Below are 9,188 nucleotides of genomic sequence, written 5' to 3'. Positions count from 1 at the left end.
TAGCAGAGGCTGGTTCTGAGGTTCAAGGGAAGGAGCCATCTCTATAACATCAATCACAAGGTGAAGCAGTCAGTGCTGACCTAGTAGAAGCTGCAGCAAGTTATCCAGAAGGTCCAGCTCAGATCATGAGTGAAGGTGGCTCCACTAAACAGCAGATTTTCAGTGTAGATGAAACAGCCTTTTCTTGGAAGAAGATGCCATCTAGGACTTTCATAGCTACAGAGGAGAAGTCAGTGCCTGGCTTCAGAGCTTCAAAGGACAGGCTGACTCTCTCGTTAGGGCGAATGCAGCTGGTGACTTTAAGTTGAAGCCAATGCTCATTTACCATTCCGGAAGTCCTAGGACCCTTCCAAATTATGCTAAATCTACTCTGCCTGTGCTCTTTTAAATGGAACAACAAAGCCTGGATGACAGCCCATCTGTTGACAACGTGGTTTGCTGAATATTTTAAGCCCACTGTCGAGACCTAGTGCTCAGGAAAAAAATTCCTTTCAAAATATTACTGCTCATTGACAATGCATCTGGTCACCCAAGCGCTCTGATGGAGACGTGCAACAAGATGCATGCTGTTTTCATGTCGGCTAGCACAGCATCCACTCTGCAGCCCACGGATCAGGGAGTAATTTCAACTTTCAAGTCTTAGTCTTTAAGAAATACATTTCATAAGGCTCTAGCTGTCATAGATAGCGATTCCTCTGATGCACCTGGGCAAAGGAAACTGAAAACCTTCTGGAAGGGATTCGCCGTTGTGTCTGCCATTAAGAATATTCGTGGTTCATGAGACGAGATCGAAATATCAACATTAACAAGAGTTCGGAAGAAGTTGATTCGAACCCTCATGGATGACTTTGAAGGACTCAAGACTTCCGTGGAGGAAGTAACTGCAGATGTGGTGGAAATAGCAAGAGGACTAGAACTAGAAGTGGAGCCTGAATATACGACTGCACTGCTACAATCTCATGATAAAACTTTAATGGATGAGGAGATGCTTCTTATGGGTGAGCAGAGACAGTGGTTTCTTCCGATGTAGATGTTTCTTCTACTCCTGACAATTGTTGAAATGACAGCAAAAGATTTAGACTATTACATAAACTTAGTTCATAAACCAACAGCAGGGTTTGAGAGGATTTTGAAAGAAGGTCTACTTCTCCAATTTCGATAGGTCTACTGTGCGTAAAATGCTTTCAAACTGCGTTGCACGCTACAGAGAAATCATTCGTGAAAGGATGAGTCAGTCAATGCCGCGAACTTCACTGCTGTCTTACCTTAAGAAATTGCCGCAACCACCCCACCCTGATCAGTCAGCAGCCATCAACACTGAGGCAAGACCATCCACCAGCAAAGATTAGGTAAGGCTCAGACAATGGTTAGCATTTTTTAGCAATAAAGTATTTTTTAATTAATATATGTACTTTTTTTTTAGACGTAATGCTATTGCACACTTAATAGACTACAGTATAGTGTAAACATAAGTTTATATGCACTGGGAAACCAAAAAAATATGCGTGACTCGATTTATTATATTTGCTTTATTGCAGTGGTCTAGAACCAAACCTGCAATACCCCAAGGTATGTATGTACTTCCCTTTCAGAGACTGTACCTGGAATTCCTCACATTTGAAGAACATAATTGGTCAGACTAGTGAGACAAGGAGTGATAAACTAGCCACTTGGGTTTTGTTTGTTTTGGGGGGATTTGGGGGGGTTGTTTTTTTTTAAATAAATAAATATATTTATTTAGTTAATTTGTTTATTGGCTGTGTTGGGTCTTCATTGCTGCACACGGGCTTTCTCTAGTTGTGGGGAGTGCAGGCTCCTCATTGCAGTGGCTTCTCTTGTTGCAGAGCACGGGCTGTAGGGCACAGGCTCAGGAGTTGTGGCACATGGGTTTAGTTACTCGGTGGCATATGGGTTATTCCCAGAGCAGGGCTCAAACCCGTGTCCCCTGCATTGGCAGGCGGATTCTTAACCACTGCGCCACCTAGGAAATCCCTAACCACTTGGTTTTATTCAGCAAGTGAATAATAAAGTTTTGTTTGTTTGTTTACTTATTTATTTGGTTGCACCAGGTATTAGTTGCACCTGGTGTGCTCTTTAGTTTTAGCTTGCAGGCTTCTTAGTTGTGGCATGTGAACTCTTAGTTGTGGCATGTATATGAGATCTAGTTCCCTGACCAGGGATCGAACCCAGGCCCCCTGCATTGGGAGCAGAGAGTCTTATCCACTGCGCCACCAGGGAAGTCCCAAAAATAAAGTTGAAAAACAAAAAACAGTCACAGCCACCAAGGAAAGGAAGCAACCCAAATGTCCATGGATGGATGAGTGGATAAACAAAGTGTAGCACATGTGTACAATGGAACATTACTCAGCCTTAAAAAGGAAGGAAATTCCAACACATGCTACAACATGGATGAACCTGGAGGATATTATGCTAAGCCAAACACAAAAAGACAAATACAGTAGGATTCCAATTATATGAGGTACCTAGTGTAGCCAAATTCATAGAGACAGAAAATAGAATGGTGGTTGCCAAGGCCTGGAGGGGAGGAGGGAAGGGGAAATTGTTGTTTAATGGGTAGAGTCTCAGTTTTGCAGGATGAAAACATTCTAGAGGTTGTTTACACAATATGAATGTACTTAACACTACTGAACTGTACACTTAGAAATGGTTAAGATAGCAAATTTTATGTTATGTGTCTTTTACCTCAGTTAAAAAAAAAAAGAAAAGAATGCCAGTCTATATTATCTTATAGTGAAAATGCATCTAGCAGACTGGACATCCAGATTGTCATGGGTGACCAGTGTGTTCTCTCCCCTCAGATGAGTCAGGTGGACATGTGGACTGGGGAAATAGGAACCAGGTCTGAGGTACCCACCTCCACCTCCTGGACCCCGCTGTGTTGGGTCCGGAGGGTCATGGCATGGGCTTAGGCAACCTTTCCCTGCTTCAGAGAGGCTCCATCTATGGATCTGGTAGCCTGAAGTCCTTCAGGACAATTCAAGCTCTGATAATCAACATACAATTATATATTAAGGAGACACGCGGACTAGCATTTCCAAAATCCCAGAGTAGCACCAGAATTATTTCCCCCACATTGTGAATCACATGGTATGAGTCGCTGTTATCTCGATACAAACTTTTTTTTTTATAAATTTATTTATTTATTGGCTGCGTTGGGTCTTCATTGCTGCACACAGGTTTTCTCTAGTTGCTGCGAGTGGGGGCTACTCTTCATTGTGGTGCACAGGCTCCTCACTGTAGTGGCTTCTGTTGTTGTGGAGCACGGGCCCTGGGCATGTGGGCTTCAATAGTTGCGGCACATGGGCTCAATAGTTGTGGCTCACGGGCTCTAGAGCACAGGCTCAGTAGTTGTGGCACACGGGCTTAGTTGCTCCGTGGCATGTGGAATCTTCCCAGAGCAGGGCTCGAACCCGTGTCCCCTGCATTGGCAGGTGGATTCTTAACCACTGCGCCACCTAGGAAGTCCTCGATTCAAACTTAAAACTCTTCCTACATGACATTTTTATTATTTTATTTTATTTTTTTTGGGGGTACACCAGGTTCAATCAATTGTTTTTTTTACACATATCCCCATATTCCCTCCCTTCCTTGACGCCCCCCCCTCGATTCCCCCCCACCCTCCCTGCCCCAGTCCTCTAAGGCATCTTCCATCCTCGAGTTGGACTCCCTTTGTTATACAACAACTTCCCACTGACTATTTTACAGGTGGTAGTATATATATGTCTGTACTACTCTCCCGCTTCTTCTCAGTTTCCCCTTCACCCCCCGCCCCCTCCCATACCTCGAGTTCTCCAGTCCATTCTCTGTATCTGCTTCCCTGTTCTTGTCACTGAGTTCATCAGTACCATTTTTATATTCCGTATATGTGAGTTAGCATACAATATTTGTCTTTCTCTTTCTGACTTACTTCACTCTGTATGACAGATTGTAGTTCTATCCACCTCATTACATATAGCTCCATCTCATCCCTTTTTATAGCTGAGTAATATTCCATTGTATATATATGCCACATCTTCTGTATCCATTCATTTGTTGATGGGCATTTAGGTTGCTTCCATGTCCTGGCTATTGTAAAGAGTGCTGCAATAAACATGATGGTACAAGTTTCTTTTGGGATTATGGTTTTCTTTGGGTATATGCCCAGGAGTGGGATGACTGGATCATATGGTAGTTCTATTTGTAGTTTTTTAAGGAACCTCCAAATTGTTTTCCATAGTGGCTGTACCAACTTACAGTCCCACCAACAGTGCAGGAGAGTTCCCTTTTCTCCACACCCTCTCCAACATTTGTTGTTTCCAGACTTTGTGATGATGGCCATTCTGATTGGTGTGAGGTGATACCTCATTGTGGCTTTGACTTGCATTTCTCTGATGATGAGTGATGTTGAGCATCTTTTCATGTGTTTGTTGGCCATCTGTATGTCTTCTTTGGAGAAATGTCTATTTAGGTCTTCTGCCCATTTGTGGATTGGGTTATTTGCTTTTTTGGTATGAAGCTGCATGAGCTGCTTGTATATTTTGGAGGTTAATCCTTTGTCCGTTGTTTCATAGGCAATTATTTTTTCCCATTCTGAGGGTTGCCTTTTAGTCTTGTTTATGGTTTCTTTTGCTGTGCAAAAGCTTTTAAGTTTCATGAGGTCCCATTCGTTTATTCTTGATTTTATTTCCATGATTCTAGGAGGTGGGTCAAAAAGGATGTTGCTTTGATGTATGTCAAAGAGTGTTCTGCCTATGTTTTCCTCTAGGAGTTTGATAGTGTCTGGCCTTACATGTAGGTCTTTAATCCATTTGGAGTTTATTTTTGTGTATGGTGTTAGGAAGTGTTCTAATTTCATTCTTTTACATGTTGCTGTCCAATTTTCCCAGCACCACTTATTGAAGAGGCTGTCTTTTTTCCATTGTATACTCGTGCCTCCTTTGTCAAAGATAAGGTGCCCATATGTGTTTGGGCTTACTTCTGAGTTCTCTATTCTGTTCCATTGATCTTCCTTTCTATTTTTGTGCCAGTACCATACTGTCTTGATCACTATGGCCTTGTAGTATAGTTTGAAGTCAGGAAGCCTGATTCCACCAACTCCATTTTTCCTTCTCAAGATTGCTTTGGCTATTCGGGGTCTTTTGCGTTTCCATACAAATCGTAAGATTTCTTGCTCTAGTTCTGTGAAAAATGCCATTGGTAATCTGATCGGGATTGCATTAAATCTGTAAATTGCTTTGGGTAGTACAGTCATTTTCACGATGTTGATTCTTCCAATCCAGGAACATGGTATATCCCTCCATCTGTTTATGTCATCTTTGATTTCTTTCATCAATGTCTTAAAGTTTTCTGCATACAGATCTTTTGCCTCCTTAGGCAGGTTTATTCCTAGGTATTTTATTCTTTTGGTTGCAATGGTGAATGGGAGAGTTTCCTTAATTTCTCTTTCTGCTCTTCCGTTGTTCGTGTATAGGAATGCAAGAGATTTCTGTGCATTAATTTTGTATCCTGCCTACATGACATTTTTTTAAATGATTCCTTCTTTAAGCCATTTTTAGTTTATTTTTGTGTATGGTGTGAGTGTGTTTTAACTTCATTGATTACATTGTTCCTAGTGCTTTCTGGTTTGTGTGTATAAGGAAACAAGATCACCAGTTTGGATGAACTGAGGGAAAGAGATATTGCCTGTGCACATATAGCCAGTGGGCAGGAGGGGTAAATTAAGAGTTTGGGATAACATCTATTTTATATATAGTAGTGATACACACACCTATATATAAAACAGATAAACAACAAGGACCTACTGTATAGCATAGAGAACCATGTTCAATATCTTGTAATAACCTATAATAGAAAAGAAAAAATATATATATGTATATAAAACTAAATCACTTTGTTGAGCACCTGAAACTAACACAACATTGTAAATCAACTACACTTCAATTAAAAAAAAAAAAGCCAAGTAGTTAATCAAAGTGTCAACCAGTGTACTGTGGACAGGTAAGAATTGTGATTTACATTAAAAAATAGTGAAGAAAGATGTGTTCATATTCATTTTGGATTATTTTAAATGGTATGTTTTCAAGTGAAACATTCCCCCTTGAATTGGGAGATTGGGATACCAAATTGTACAATCTAAATGTTGCAGTTTATTGTATTAAAAAAAAAAGTATTGTGGTAAAAAAAAAAAAATTCCCCCTAAAGTCCTTGCGCTTTTTTTTTTTAATATGTATTATTTATTTATTTATTTTTGGCTGCATTGGGTCTTCATTGCTGCCCAGGGGCTTTCTCTAGTTGTGGCGAGCGGAGGCTACTCTTCGTTGAGGTGCAAGGACTCTTCACTGCAGTGGCTTCTCTTGTGGAGCACAGGCTCTAGGCTTGTGGGCTTCAGTAGTTGTAGTGCCTGGGCTCTCGGGCTCTAGAGCGTAGGCTCAGTAGTTGTGGTGCACAGGCTTAATTGCTCCGCCACATGTGGGCTCTTCCCAGACCAGGGCTTGAACCCATGTCCCCTGCATTGACAGGCGGATTCTTAACCCCTGTGCCACCAGGGAAGTCCCTCCCTGCACTGTTTAAAATGGAGAACGTCAAGGCTTTTAAAAAGTTAATATAATGAACCATTCTGTACCTATCACCTAGCTTCGACGGTTACTGTCTCATAGTTTCTTTTATCTATGATCCCCCCCCCCACTTCTTGCACTTCTTAATAATTTTTCATAGGTGTACAACCTGGTTGAACTATCCCAAAATAGAGAGATTATACTTATCTAGCGAAAAGCTTTCTTTACTTATAAAAACATACAGAGCCAGGAAAAACTTTTAAATATGCATAAAAGAAAAAAAAGCAAATCTGATCTTCAAGCAGCTTCCTAATGCTCTTAGAATAACCAAAAACTGCTCAGCACAGCTCATGTCCAAGGCAGGCCTCCCCCCAGCCCCAGGCCCTGCACCAGCAGCCTCCCTGGGTCGCCCCCTCCACCTGGATCCCTCCACCTCCTTCTTCACCCTCCTTATCCCTTCCTTCCCTGGCTGTCTAGACCAGATTAGTCACTCATTCCCAGAGACAGCGTTTGCTCCTTAATTGCGTGGCTCAGTGGGTGGACTGACAGCATCTTGGGGAAGGATTGGCTCCTCTTACATCCCTGTAGCTGGTGTAGTGGTTGAATGGACCTCACGGTCCAGAGAGAACCATCTCTTACAGTGTGGTGATCCTTCACCCTTTCAAAGGCAGTGGCCATAAAAAGGTTCCCACGCCATAAATAAAGCACAGTTAGGGGATTTCAGGGACGTTCAAGAACGTATACACCAAGGAAGCAACAGAACACCAGGTCATTCACGCAGAGCTCCGAGGAACAGATACAAGGGCTGATACAGAGGAGGGGAAGTGGTTTGGTTTGGTTTCTGATCAAGGATCATTAACTGTAAGGAGCTGCGTGGTGCCCCTCCCCTTGGTGGCCCATCTTCTCTGTGGCTGCCTGTCATGTGAGCAGCGCTGGGGGCTGCTGGCCTCGGGGACACGCCTTTCTTTGTGGCTCAGCCTCCCAGGTCTCAGCTTCCACCCTGACAGGTGTGACAAACCAAATGAGGAATCCAGGTCCATCTCCCCTTGGGGGTGAGTGGGCCAGGCCCCCACCCAGCACAGGGTGAGGGCACCTGGCCTGGGAAAGGGGTTGGAAAGATAGGCCCATCCTGGTCGCCACCAGGAGCTGAGGGGCCCCACAGCGAGGGCAAGGAGCACCGGCCTTGGAGTCAGGCGGACCCAGGTTTGGGGTCTAGTTCAGCCTCTTAACTAGCTCAGGTGTCTTAGACTACTGTCTTCACCAGTATGAGCCTCCCGGGCCCCTCTCGTAAACAGGTGAAAGCACTCTCCCTGCAGCGTCATTAGGACAAGAAACAATATCCTCTTTGTCAAGGACATGGTGGAGGGTCCATGAACAGTAGTTGTTATTATGAAATTTAATAGACCATCTCGACCAAAAGGGGATGGTGGCTTTCTAGGTAACCAGTAGGACCGGTGGTGTAACTCTCTGCTGCCCACAGATTTTGTTACCCAATTGGTACCCACAGTAACACGTTGCTGTAGAATCTCACCTCCTGCCCTGTGGTCTCCAGCACAGAGACCCTCAGAGCTGGCTGCAGAGCACGAGACACCAAGGACCTTACACTCACGTAAACAGACACCCACTCTTGTGAATCAGGGGGCCTAGGGGTTGAGCTGGGCTTCTTTTAATCCCTGGACCCATCCACTGACAGGATCCACTGAAGTTCGCCAAGGCCTGACGTCCGCGAGCACCCACCTCGTCATAGAAACAAATCACCGTCCACAGTGGCGCTTGGGTCCAACACCACCACCTTCCTCAGCACCTTCTGGGGTCCCCATCAGTCTGATCTGGAACCCCTGCTTGGCTGTGGTGACTCCAGTGTACACCCGTGTACACCTGCCCTCTGCAGGGTGAAGGTGCTGCCCACACGAGCGGGCGTGCCGACGCCGGCCTCCACCTCTCCCTTCTGCCTTTATCTGTGGCTGGGCATAGACTCCAGATTGTCCCACTTACACCGGTCATCATTCAAAACTCTCACTGTGCAGCACATGCATTTAAAAACCAAAATAGAATTCAACGGTCCTCTCGATAAATTTCATTCTTTAAAAAATCATAATGAAATATTAAAATGGACTTGTGATTGCCAAAGGGGAGGGAGGTGGGGGAGGGAAGGATTGGGAGTTTGGGATGAGCAATGGCAGCTTCTTTTTTTTGGGGGGGGGGACCCACAGTGTGGCTTGTGGGATCTTAGTTCCCCAACCAGGAATCGAACCTGGGCCCTCAGCCTCAAAACCTCGGAGTCCTAACCACTGGATTGCCAGGGAATTCCCAGATGCAAACTGTTATATAGAGAATGAATAAACAGCAAGGTCCTACTGTGTAGCACAGGGAACTATATTCAATATTCTGTGATACACCATAATGGAAAAGAATATGAAAAAGAATGTATAGATGTATAACTGTATCACTGCTGTTCAGTAGAAATTAACACAATGTTGTAAATCGACTATACTTTAATAAAATAAATTTTAAAAAAATATATTAGTAGGCTATTTTCTTTGCGGACATTAGGCAGCTTTGCTAAGCAATTTGAAGTTACCTTAGAAGAAACATCCTAACTGAAGAATGCATATTCCCATAGTATGAGTGTTT

This window comes from Hippopotamus amphibius, chromosome 1 (genome assembly GCF_030028045.1).
Source record: "Hippopotamus amphibius kiboko isolate mHipAmp2 chromosome 1, mHipAmp2.hap2, whole genome shotgun sequence".
Classification (NCBI taxonomy): Eukaryota; Metazoa; Chordata; class Mammalia; order Artiodactyla; family Hippopotamidae; genus Hippopotamus; species Hippopotamus amphibius.
Note: the sequence above shows the minus strand (reverse complement) of the source record.